The 12,366-nt window shown below is 35.1% G+C and overlaps 1 long non-coding RNA gene across 1 annotated transcript in view; it reads right to left on the bottom strand.

The window, feature by feature from the left end:
- Window positions 1–8,722: 8,722 nt before the first annotated feature.
- LOC123522596 overlaps window positions 8,723–12,366 on the bottom strand; it is a 7,858-nt gene continuing 4,214 nt past the window's right edge. The window contains exon 5 of the long non-coding RNA XR_006680840.1: window positions 8,723–8,998. This is a non-coding gene — a long non-coding RNA (uncharacterized LOC123522596). The remainder of the gene's footprint in view (window positions 8,999–12,366) is intronic.

Raw genomic sequence — 12,366 nt, 5'->3', positions numbered from 1 at the left:
TAATGAACTATTTTCACATGGGGCCACCAGGAGTAGAAAGTCGACTTACTGGCAGCTAATAACAACATTTATATATTAGAATTGATTACTTAAAATATTTAGCAAGAGGTTGTTTATATAAACATCCTGTCAATTATGAAGTCATTAAAATGTATTAGAACCTATTAATATTCATGTGTAATACATACAACATTATGAATATATTAAACATTTATATTTTGATATGTATACATATTTGTAAATAAGTATATTTGCCACTAGAAGATTATAACTTTTCGTTAAAATAGCTCAATAAATGTGATTTTTTTCAACCTAGTATTATACACATGTGCTCAGTCTTTCAGAAAGAAGCCAGGAACAGCTGCATCTACCCAAGAAGGTCTAATATTAGAAGTGAACAAGTGTGAGATAGTATTTCCTCTGAATATGATGGTCTGGGGTGGAATAAAATGACTGGGAATGTCTTACAAAAGACCAGGATGGATGAATGTTCTAAAATAGGGGACAGTGAATAATTCCTTGTGACGTTATGGGATAATAATTGGGCTGGTAATCACAAGGTTGCTGGTTCAAACCCATAAGCAACTTGGTGGAAAAAAAGAAGCTATCAGCTCCCTTATTGGTAGCTCTCTACGGATTTTCTCTGAGTCAGAATGGACTAGGTGGCAACCGATTTGAATTCATTTTAAGGTGTCTCTTGGGGCACCCATGAAACATTTTGAGCTAAGGATTTATATTTTCAGTTGTTGGTGATTCAGCATTTGGGCATCGTCAGCAAAGATGATATTGAGAGTCTCAAGACTGAAAAAATCCTTATAAAATTGAGTGTAGATCTATTACAAAGAAGTAGAGAGCCAATCTTGGGAAACTTCAAGTCTATGAGAATAAACTGGAAAAATAAATAGAGAAGCAATATAAGAGCTATAAAAGGAAGACCCAAGTGATTGTTTTATCCTAGAAGCAAGGAAAGAGAATGAGGTCTTACTATTGATTAGCCCTATTTTCAATCACTTCATATGCAGGTGAAAACTGGACAATGAATAGAGAAGGAAAAGAAGAATTGATTCATGTAAATAATGGTGCTGACCAGAGTTGGGATTCAAATAAGTTAAAATTCTAAAAAGTTTGCTGTCTTAAAAAGGTAGTTTGTTATTTGATACATTTAATAAATAAGAAGTGTAGATGGTGTACACAACATGAGATTATAAGAAACAGTTTTAAAATATTAATGGAAAATATTAAACAATACCTGGCCAACAACAATAAAATTGTTATTTAAGATATTTCCATGTTGCTTCTTTATTGATTCACCTGCCATATTCTTTCTTTGCTTTCATCCACACATCATCAGTTGTGTTATTTATCTTTAACCATCTTTTCACTGTAGGAACAGGCTTTCACTCCTTTAGAAGTAGGCCAACTAGGTAATAGTCATTGTGTATGATATATTAGAAATAGATGACTTATCTTCTCTGAACACATTATGCTCGTCTTTGAAAACCTTATTTCTGCTTCTGCTGAACTTACCGCAATTGTTCTAACAATATTTTTAGCTCTTTGAACACTTTCAGGAATTGCATAATTGACCCACAATATCTCGTGGGAGTTAGCGACATAACATGAAGTTGAAACAAATGATAGCGTCTCACTTTCTATTTGGTACTTTTTCTCTTAGGTGTTTATTTACTGAATTAACAAATGTAAGGGAATGAAAATGTAGTATTCCATCAAAAGTGTAACATGTTTCATGAAATGGATAAAAATAGTACAAACATAGTTCCCTCTAATTTTTTGTACCTATGAAGAGCATGAACAGCATTATGGGTGCTTAGACTACTCTGTTGCATGGATGAACCTTAAAACAGTGTAAGGAATATAAATTTGTGGTTTCCATATTAAGAGAACCCAGATTGCAAGTGCCATTTTAACAATCAGTTTGCTAAACTCAATAAACAACTATCACTTCTATTGAACACGTGCAAACCAGTTGGATCCAATCATTCCTTGTTGGCAAAGAGTCCTGAATGTACCACAGAATGCCTGAAGAATAAACAAATCTGTATTGGGAGAAGGATAGCTGTAATGCTCTTTTGGAAGCATGGATGGCAGACACCGCATCACATACTTCGGACATATTTTCAGGAGACACCATTCCCTGGAAAAGGATATCATACTTGGCAAAGTAAAAGGTCAACAAAAGAGAGCAAGAGCAGCAAGGAAATTGATTGACACAGTGTCTGCACCAATGAGCTCTAACGACATTGGAGTTTACATTTAGGTCTATGATTCATTCAAGTCAGTTTTGAAAGGTGTAAGATCAGTTACAAATTCACTTGTTTTATTTTTCTATGTGATTTAGAACATGCAATTGTTCTAGAACCATTTGTTGAAAAGTGGATTGTGTGACTTTTCCATTTGAATATTCTTTGCTCTCTGGTCAAGGATCAGATCAATATCCTGTGTGAGTCTATTTCTAGGGTTTCTCCTCCATGATATTTTTATATTTATTTATTCTGAGCTTCTCCTAATGTCCCTTATAACATTCTTGTCATTAATGTCACTTATCCTAAATTGTATTCATTCCATACATTATTGCTATTTCTATTCTGAAGAGACATTTAGCTAGTAGGTCAATTAAAAATAAGAAAAACAAAAGGTTCCATTTCACCCTCCCTTAATTATTCTCTAATGTTCTTTCTTTATGTAGAGCTGAGGTTCTGAGCTTTATCCGTTTCCTTCCTTTTGAAGAACTTTCCGTAACATTTCTTGCAGAGAAAGTCTATTGATAATAAAATTACTGCTTTTGTTGTATGAGAAAGTCCTGATTTCTTGATCTCCATTGAAAATAATTTCACTGGATACTGGATTCTTGGCTGACATTTTATTTTTTATTTTTAGTTTTAAGTGTGTACACATTGGGCTGCTTACTACAGGTGAGAATTTCAAAACTACCAGCAGCTCTGCAGGTAAAAGACGGGGCTTCCTACTTCCATGAAAAGTTATAGTCTCAACCTTATCTTAAAAGGTTACTAAGCGTCATCATTGACTCAATGGCAGAGAGTTTGGTTTGGGGTCTTAATAAAAACATGGTATACAGGGGTTAGCTGCTAATAAAAATGCTGTCCTTTTAACCCATCAGCCATTCAGTAAGAGAAAGATTTGACTATGTACTTTTGTAAAGATATATATGTTCAAACATCATAAGGGGCAGTTCTAATATAAAAACTGTAGTTTGTCTATGAGTTGGAAAATATGGTTGCTTTGATGTTGGGATTTTCATATATTTAATTCAACACATTTTATTTCCTCTTTCTGAAAAGAAGACCTATTTTAATCACTAACATCTGACAACTTGGTTAAAATGGGTAATTTTTCACTTTCACACCAAATTTGGGCACCTGGCCACCTTAAACAATAGGCACACATTCCTTCAATAAAAATTCATTATTTAACAATTATATCCAGGACTCCAGACTAGACATTAGTGAGGACTTGACTTCTTCCCATTGCTAACAAGTGAAACTCTTTCAAACTGCTATGTGGGGTTTCTTGCTGCAAGCAAAGCTGAAGAATGCATAGCCTCCTCTGAATATAGTCTGAAGTTTAAGGCGCATAAACAAATGCTCAATGCAGCAGATATTGCTATCCATATTCTCCTCTAAACTCTATCTTACAGCTTGCTTTGTCATTAAATGTGACATGTTGCCGTGATAACATCTTTTGCACTTTGAAATGTGATTAGAGTGCTGTGGGCCACTTCTAGATCTGGTACATGAAGGGTTCCAGGTTATCCTTCACACTCTATCTTTCCTCCCATCACCACATGAATAGATGCCATGTAAGGACTTTGTTCCCCACCCATCTATTAGCTGGTCATTCTGCATGTTGCCGTGGTGCTAGAAGCTATACCAATGATATTTCAAATGCCAGCCTGGTAAGCCATGATGGCAAGGTTCCAGCAGAAGCTCCAGACTGAAAGATATTAGAAAAAGGCCTGGTGACTATCTTCTGCAAACAAGTCAGAAAGAACACAGGGGTCACCACATCACCATACCCAGTTGTCTTGCTTTGGACACCCAGAGGAATCCATTTCTGGAGGAGACACTATGTCTACTGAAGCATACCAGCCAGGGCAAAGGCAGCTGCTGGTGAGATGTAATGGCATAGAAATCACACTGATATTCTCAAAAAATACTAGCAATTGTGAGAATGACGCGGGCAGGACTTGGCAACACTGAGTTCTGCTGTATACCATGTCACCATGAGGCAGTCAACACTATGATAGCTCTCTCCCTCTCTTTCTCAACTTATTTTTCCATCGAGCAATAACTCAGTGAAGTGATGATCATGAGATAAAAAGATAAAGAGTCCTTGAGTTATTGTAAATCAAATCCCATAGACTCTACTGAATTGTGATTTAGCACAGAATGAAATTTTGTTGAAAAACTGAACTTTGATTTTGTTATATAAAATTTTAACTTATATTAACTAAAATACTGATTGTACTATTTAAACTCTAAGGAAACTTCTGATGCCAACAACTAAAGATAAGTGTAAATTTATATGCTTACACCACCTTTTAATTAACATAAAAGAATGAAGTATATATTGCTGAAGAGATCTCATGCTTAAACTAAAGATAGCACCAATAATTCAGATCTAATTTTATTATTATTATTTTTTATTATTTAGCTTTTGTTGATTTTGTAAAATTCTAAAGGCCATGATCTTGGTTGTTTTATTAAGCTCATTATCCTAGGAAGTGCTTTGTCCTTAGATGGTGAGTTAGTTAATTGTGCCAACCTGGCCGATAATCACATGTGGGGCTAATTGAAAGGCGGAGCGATAAATGGGTGGTGAGCCTCACCTTTCTAGTTCTTGAGTCTCTTGCTTTGTGATGGTCGCACCAGGGTGCAGCTGCCTTAGCAGCTCCCTGCTTCAGCTTGCAAGATTGACTTCCTACAAGACATCCCCAAGGAGAAGCCACATGGACCTATCCCGATGCAACCCTGGGTGCTGGAGCAGCCTTGTGGAGACCCCTGCTAGTGCTGAGATGCTTGTTCGTTCACTGGCTCAGCTTTCCTCCTGCAGTCGGCATCATTGCCTCTGTTTTGTGAGGTGGAGGACTTTGTGGACTGGTGTTGGGTTAATGGGTTAATGTTGGACTTGTGGGCTTGGGCAGCATTGGGTTGGGATGTTTTTGTGATGCACACTTTCTTTACATAAAACTCTCCTATACATGAGTTGCTGTGGATTTGTTTCTCCAAAGTACCCAGAATAATACAGATGGCAATCAATAAATATGCTATTCTGTCTAATGGAAGGCTGATGATGAAATGTAGAATGCAGTGAAAAGGACTACTGCATTCATCAGTGCCCGCCTCTTTTCCTCCTACTAGGACAAAATATTGTAACTTACTTATTTATATCCCTGTAACATTTAGAACCTTCCTTCTTACATCTAATACTATCAATAAAAGATTATAAAATAATACTCAATAAATATTTTTCAATTGATTTTTTTTACTAGTTCTCCTTCCATAAATACTAAAGGAATTCACTCTATATAGTCTTTTAAAATTGCTTTTGTCTGTAAATGCATATTTTCTCCATGATCAATGTGAAAGATTATTTTTCATCCTCCTACAAGAGAGGTATGTGTTCAGAATAGAAAATATAAGCATTATAAAAATTTAGAAATACCAAAGGATTGTCAATCAAGTAGCTTCACTTCCCTTTATTTTCATTATAGGGGTGAAAGGCCTTAGGAGTTCATGAGACACTAAAATTAATGATGCATTTTAATTAAATGTTCAGTTCTTTTTCTTGATTACAGCACTGTACAAATACAAAGAGAAAAAGATCAAATTGCTTCATATAAATTTCTTCCATGGAAATAAAATTCTTCCCACTCCTTGTCAATCATTCTCCTGTGGTCTCATTTTAGATCTCAAATTTCTTCTAATATATTTTGGTAATTTCCACTCACTTCTGCATTTAATCATTTTGTACTTTGTCTTTTTCCTTCATACCAAGGTTAGTACTTTTCATATAATCTACAAATTCAAGACCACTATAATTTCTCCCACTTAAATCAATATTTGTTTTCCTGACCAGTATGTGTTTGTGTTAGCATGTGAGTAGTATATTTTAAAAGAAGCAAGTTAGGCAAATATGATGTATTGTGTGTGTGTGTGTGTGTGTGTGTGTAATTTCTTCCATTCTGATTCCAATTCATTCTTGGATGATCATGTTGAAAACATCAACTTGATCCTGGCTCACTAGAATCAATTGTTGAGTAGGAACCAAATCATGGTATCTAAGTATTCAAGTGGAACTGTACACGATAGGGCATTCAGTAGCTAATTTTCCAGTAGATTTACAGTTTTTTTCCTGAGACAACACTGTAGACTGGAAACTTCCACCTAATGGTTAGTAACGGAAGGGTTAAACCATTTTGACTTCCCAGAGACCCTCAAGACTCACCATTAAAGGTTTATTTAGTAGCTGGAGGAATAGATGGCCATGAGAAAGAATTTTCAATTAAATCATAAAGTTCCTAGAGAAGAAAGCACATGCTCCTTTTCCTTTATTTTTGAATGGCATACTGTTTTGATTTTCTGTTGCTGTTATAATGGATTTTAATAAGGCAAACTGCATTTTTTTTAGAAATGTCTATTAACAAGATATATCTGTCAGTTTGCCATATTGTGGTGGCTTGTGTATTGCTGTGATACTGGAAGCTATATCACTGATACTTCAAATATCAGCAGGGTCACCCAAAGTGAATGGGTTTCACCAGGGGTTTGAGATTAAGAACAGACTAAAAAGAAGTATTAAGCTCTGTACTTCTGAGGAATTAGCCCCTGAACCTCATGGATTGCATGGAAACCTTGTCACATCCTGAAAACCTCATGAATACCAGCAGGACATTGTCAGAGTTAGTGCTGAAAGATGAGATCCTCAGGTCAAAAGAGATTCAAAATATAGCTGAAAAAAAGCTGCCTTCTCAAAGTAGTTCACCATGACAGCACAGAAAAAGCCAAGTCATGGGAGCGGAACATTCAGTACCTTCATTTGCTGATGGGACACAGTGACACAAAATGAGAAGAAAAGCTACAAACATTGATCAATAATCAGAAGTGGAGTTCAAAGTAGCCATAAAACTAGGAATATTGGAATTGAAATGGAACACATAATGATTGATTCTATGTGGTATTGCGATGTAATGTTCCATTATTGGCCATTTTGAATCAGAAAATCATTTGATTTACTATGCTGGGAAAGACAGATTCAAGAGGAATGGGGTCAGATTCATAATAAAAAAAGGACATGATAAGATCAATCTTGAAGCACCGTGCTGTCTGGGATAGTATTATTTTCATACAAAGAAGGGCAATCAACACATTAGTATTCAAATTTACACACCATCCTCTTGTATATAAATCTCTTTCTTATACACATATGTGTGTCCATGGATTTGCTTCTCTAGTGTACCCAGCCTCACAGGCATTTTATCAGGAGAGACACATTTCTGGAGAAAGAGATCATGCATGTTAAAGTTAAGGGGCAATACAAAAGAGGAAATCCAGGGACAGGGTGGAGTAGCTTAATGTCTGTGACAATGCCTCAAACCTAAGAACAATTGTAAGGGCAGTGCAGGGCTGGGCAGGGTTTTGCTCTCTCAACTCCACAACACTCCATAACAACTACAGTAACAACAGAAATTTATTTTCTTACAATTCTGGAAGTTGGAAATCTAAACTGGGTCAGCAGTGCTGTGTTCCTCCTGGAAACTCTAAGGAAGAGATTTTTCCCTGACTTTTCTAATTTTCAGAGTTTCTTGTTCACATTCCTTGGTTTGTGGCCACATCACTCCGAATAGGAATTTTGTTGTCACAGCTTTTTCACCTGTTTGTTTTCCTATTATAAGGATTTTTGAAATTATATTAGTCTATTGGAAAATCCAATAAAATCTCATCTTAAGAATCTTAAATTATCACAAATGAATAGTTCATTTTACCATCTATGATAATATACTCTCATGTTCCAGGAATTAAGACATGGCTATTTTGGGGACCATTATTTTTCCTAATACTGCAAATGGCCATTGCAACCCAGATACAAGAACATATTGCATAAAAATTATATGGTTACATATAAATAATTCTTTTTAGATTCATGTTTGTAAATTACCATGCAAATCACACAAATAAATATGTATATATTAATTTATATGTAAAAATCTGTAAACCTATTGTGACAATAAATATATGTCACAAAAGTGCTAGATTTTAGTAATAAAAAATCACCTGGATAATAACCATTTTATCTAATTTTCTGAGAACTTTAAATATTAAAGTATCAAATTGATTGCATTACAGCTCATTTTATACTATTATAACTAGATAATTCTTCTCTAAGTATATTTTGGTTTTAAAAAGTTAACAGTTATTGAAGTTACACTTTCAAACTAATTTGTTGATAAATTAATTCATTTATAATAAATAACTACATATTTTTGTCATATTCCTCTTAAAACAAACTAGTATTCTAATATACTGAATTATAATGGTGTTCATAGTCTCATGTAGTAATGAATAACAGTGTTTCCACCCTGCCTTGGACTTCTCTGAGCTCATATTCAAATTAGTGTACAGCTCTATTTTATGAACTGGTGAGAGAATTACACAGATAAATTGGGTAGTTAGGTATTTATTACAAATATAAAATCAAGTACAATGGCAAGTGTCATCATTTGGACAAGCAGTGGACATAAATAACACAAGTCAAATATATTGAGAAATTATGCAATTTAATAACAATGTTTCACAATGCTGGGTAAAAAGTGAATGTATAGAGCTTTGGTAAGAATGTTAAGGAAAGAAATTCTAGGCAGATGTTTAAATTTATCTACTAAATAAATACTTAGAGAGCGTGTTCTCTTTGCAGAATGCTTTCCCAGGGGTGAGAGGTTAAGTGAAGGAGTTGAGACCAGCTGTAGGAGGGGAAAGAAAAACAAAAATGAAACATTAACAGTTTCTTCTTCATGGAACTGATACTTGGGAGTATGCGCTTACAAATAAAACTGTGAATATTTATTATTAATAACACAAATACAGCTAGAGCAATGCAAATGCTACTTAGCAAAATGTCTGAAAATTTCTATAGACCTCTGATACTTATATGTGATAACAATATAATGAGAATCTATTATAGACTTTAGAATTATGCAAATTGATATCAAATTCCCGGTCATCTACAAAGTTTTTGATCCTTAGAACATTATTTAAGCTATCTATGATTGATACTTCATATATAAATTGATTATATTCACATTGCATGGTTGCTGTAAGGAACTAAAATAATCTACATAAATATACAGTCCTATAGTAGACACCCAAAAAATAAAATAAAAAGTAAGAATTTTATGTGTCTAATTATCTTATTCAACAATATCAGAAACGATAGACATTTACAAGTGTGTATTTGAAGAAGTAACAATTTTATTTTCAACCCATGACATAACCTATGTAAATTCTTTGTCACATTTTACTTGTCTTGTACATTTTAAAATACTTCATATTAGTGCAAATTAAGTTTATATTGTATAATATAGACATTAGCAAGTTAGTTTCAATTCAATTCTAAACTGGTTTTTATTAACCAAGGATTCATTTGAAATAATGATAATGTGAAAATATATTTTTTCTTTTAAGATTTATTTTCCAAAATACAGCTTACATTTAAATTCAAATAATGTATGAGACAGAATGTAGAGTAACATTGCTTCAACTGCTGGCAGGAAACTTTACGCTCCTAAAGCCTGAAGTTCTTTGCATTTCTCCCATTTAAGAAAAAAATTTAATATGACATTTTTTCCTGCACAGTGTTCCTACCACAATACCTCGTCTACGTCCCTTTAACAGTATGTGTGTTCACATGTGTGTGGTTTTAAGACTTACCTCAATATCTAATAAAGCACCTATTGAGATACAAATTTTCTCTTAGAACAATTATATTTTCTCTATTTGTAGGAAATAAAGTAACAAAGACATGACATAAATGTGCATTATATTCCAGGTGGTTGGAATATGTGGACTGTTGGACTGCATGGGAAAGTAGGGCATAATCTAGGGAACGAGCCAATGCATGGACAAAAAGAATAATGAGGACATGTATCTTTTTTTGAAAAGTGGAGGGGAGTAGCCTTTATAAAACTAATATTGCTCAATCATGATGGGATCCCAAGAGAATGATTTTATGAGGGGAAAAAAAATCTTAGTTCAATGAAAGTTATTCTCAATTGTGGGAGATAACACTGAAGGAAATCTGACTAGGGCCATATTCCTTAATTTCAAACAGGGGGAATCTGGACAGCACGTATTCCACTGTAGGAAAGCCAAAACTTTGTAAGTTAGAGATAAAGTCCAAGCACATGATCCTCCTTTAAATATCATTCCCACAGAATCTTCCCTAACAGCTGTGCTGCCTTAAAGTGAGCACATGGTTGATTCTGTCTCCCTACAGATAGAAGCAGATATTCTTATCTCCTCCCCCCCCGTGGCACCCATCCCCCCTCGTGCCTGTCCCCAATGCAGGTATTAGGTTTCCTCACCTGTGAGCTCAGGGACTTTACTGTGATTATCACCCATCTGTGACATATGTAACTGCTTCATATGCATGTCTTAGGGCTACTTATAAATGTCCCAAGACAGTAAAGACTCTCTCTCTTCTCCTACCTCCACGTGGACCACCAAGAAGGGCTAAGGTGAGCATGCTACTATGAAATGTGTCTGACTCCTTTATTTTATCCTTTCTCCTATCTCTACCATCTTCTATGACTTAATTATAATCTTTATATATTATCGCCATACAATTGCGTCTATGGACCTTGTGGTAGTTAGAGGCTGGTTTACTCAAACACTCAATGAATTAATGAAACATATTGGTGATCAATAATAAGATAAACCAAGAAGGCTGTGATTCATTTTTCCTTCATATAATTTATTCTCTATTCCAAACCAATACTTCAGGTAGCAGTTAGGAATATAACAATATAATTGGTTTAGGAAGAGCGCTAGTTGGACAGTCAGGAAAACAACAGTTAAAGTTTCTTAGGCAACTAGTTCATGGATCTAAATTTCTTCATCATAATGAGGGAGTTAGGCTGAATGATGGGCAAATCCACAACCATCAAATCAGTGACCTTATGTAGGGTTTCTGAGCCTATACATCTTTATGGGAGCAAACAGCCTCATCTTTCTTCCTTGCACTGGGTGTTGGGTTTGATCTTGTGGTTAGCAGCTCAATACTTATCCTGCAGTGCCACCAAGGCTCATTAACAGGAAGTAACCAAAAAGGATAAACAGCAAAGCAAACCCAGTGCTGTCACGTTGATTCTAACTCATATCAACCCTCAGGATTAAAAAAAAAAAAATCATTTTAGTTGGGCTCGTACAGCTCTTATCAGAATCCATCCATCCATCCATTGTGTCAAGCACACTTTTACCTATGTTGCCATCATCTTTTTCAAAACGCTTGCTTCTACTTTAGCCCTTGGTATCAGCTCATTTCCCTCCCCTCCCCCACCCTCCCTCATGAGCTCTTGATAATTTATAAATTATTATTATTTTTGTTCATGTCTTACACTGACCACTGTTTCTCTTCACCCATTTTTCTTTTGGTTGTGCCCCTGGGAGGGGGTTATATGTAGATTACTGTGATTGGTTTCCCCTTTCTCCACCCACCTTCACCATCCCCACATGGAATTACTACTCTCATTATTGGTCCTGAGGGCTTTATCTCTTCTGGATTCCCTGTGTTTCCAGCTCTTATCTGTACCAGTGTATATGCTCGAGTCTAGCCGGATTTGTAAGGCAGAATTGGGGTCATGATTGTGGTGGGGGGGCAAGATTTCTGAGCCTTTGTAAATCTTTAGAGGAGCTAATGGTCTCATCTGTCTTTTGCAGAGCAGCTGATGGGTTTGAACCTTCCACCTTGCTTTTAGCTGTCAATATTTACTGAACAATGCCACTAAGGATCTTTATTGGTCCTTCGAAGAGCAACATTTAAAAACAGATTAATGTTTACTTTTTTATTTCTCTCCCCTTCCCTCCACCCATGCCCAATACTTCATTGAACTTAGAGAATGAGACGTGAAGATTCCTGGAAATATAGGTAAATAAGAAACTTTAAATAGTTTCAAAGAAAAGATTCTAAAAGCAAACACAGAGTTAAATAAACAGAAAATCAGTATAACTAAGAGACCAAAGTAAGTATTTATTTTGTCGAAGGTTGTTATGTATGTTATATATATAACACGCACATATATGTTATATATACATAACATACAAAGATGAGTCT

This window comes from Echinops telfairi, unplaced genomic scaffold (genome assembly GCF_000313985.2).
Source record: "Echinops telfairi isolate 266 unplaced genomic scaffold, ASM31398v2 ScPeMD7_7424;HRSCAF=8462, whole genome shotgun sequence".
Lineage (NCBI taxonomy): Eukaryota > Metazoa > Chordata > Mammalia > Afrosoricida > Tenrecidae > Echinops > Echinops telfairi.
Note: the sequence above shows the minus strand (reverse complement) of the source record. Positions and strands in the feature narration are given on the sequence as shown.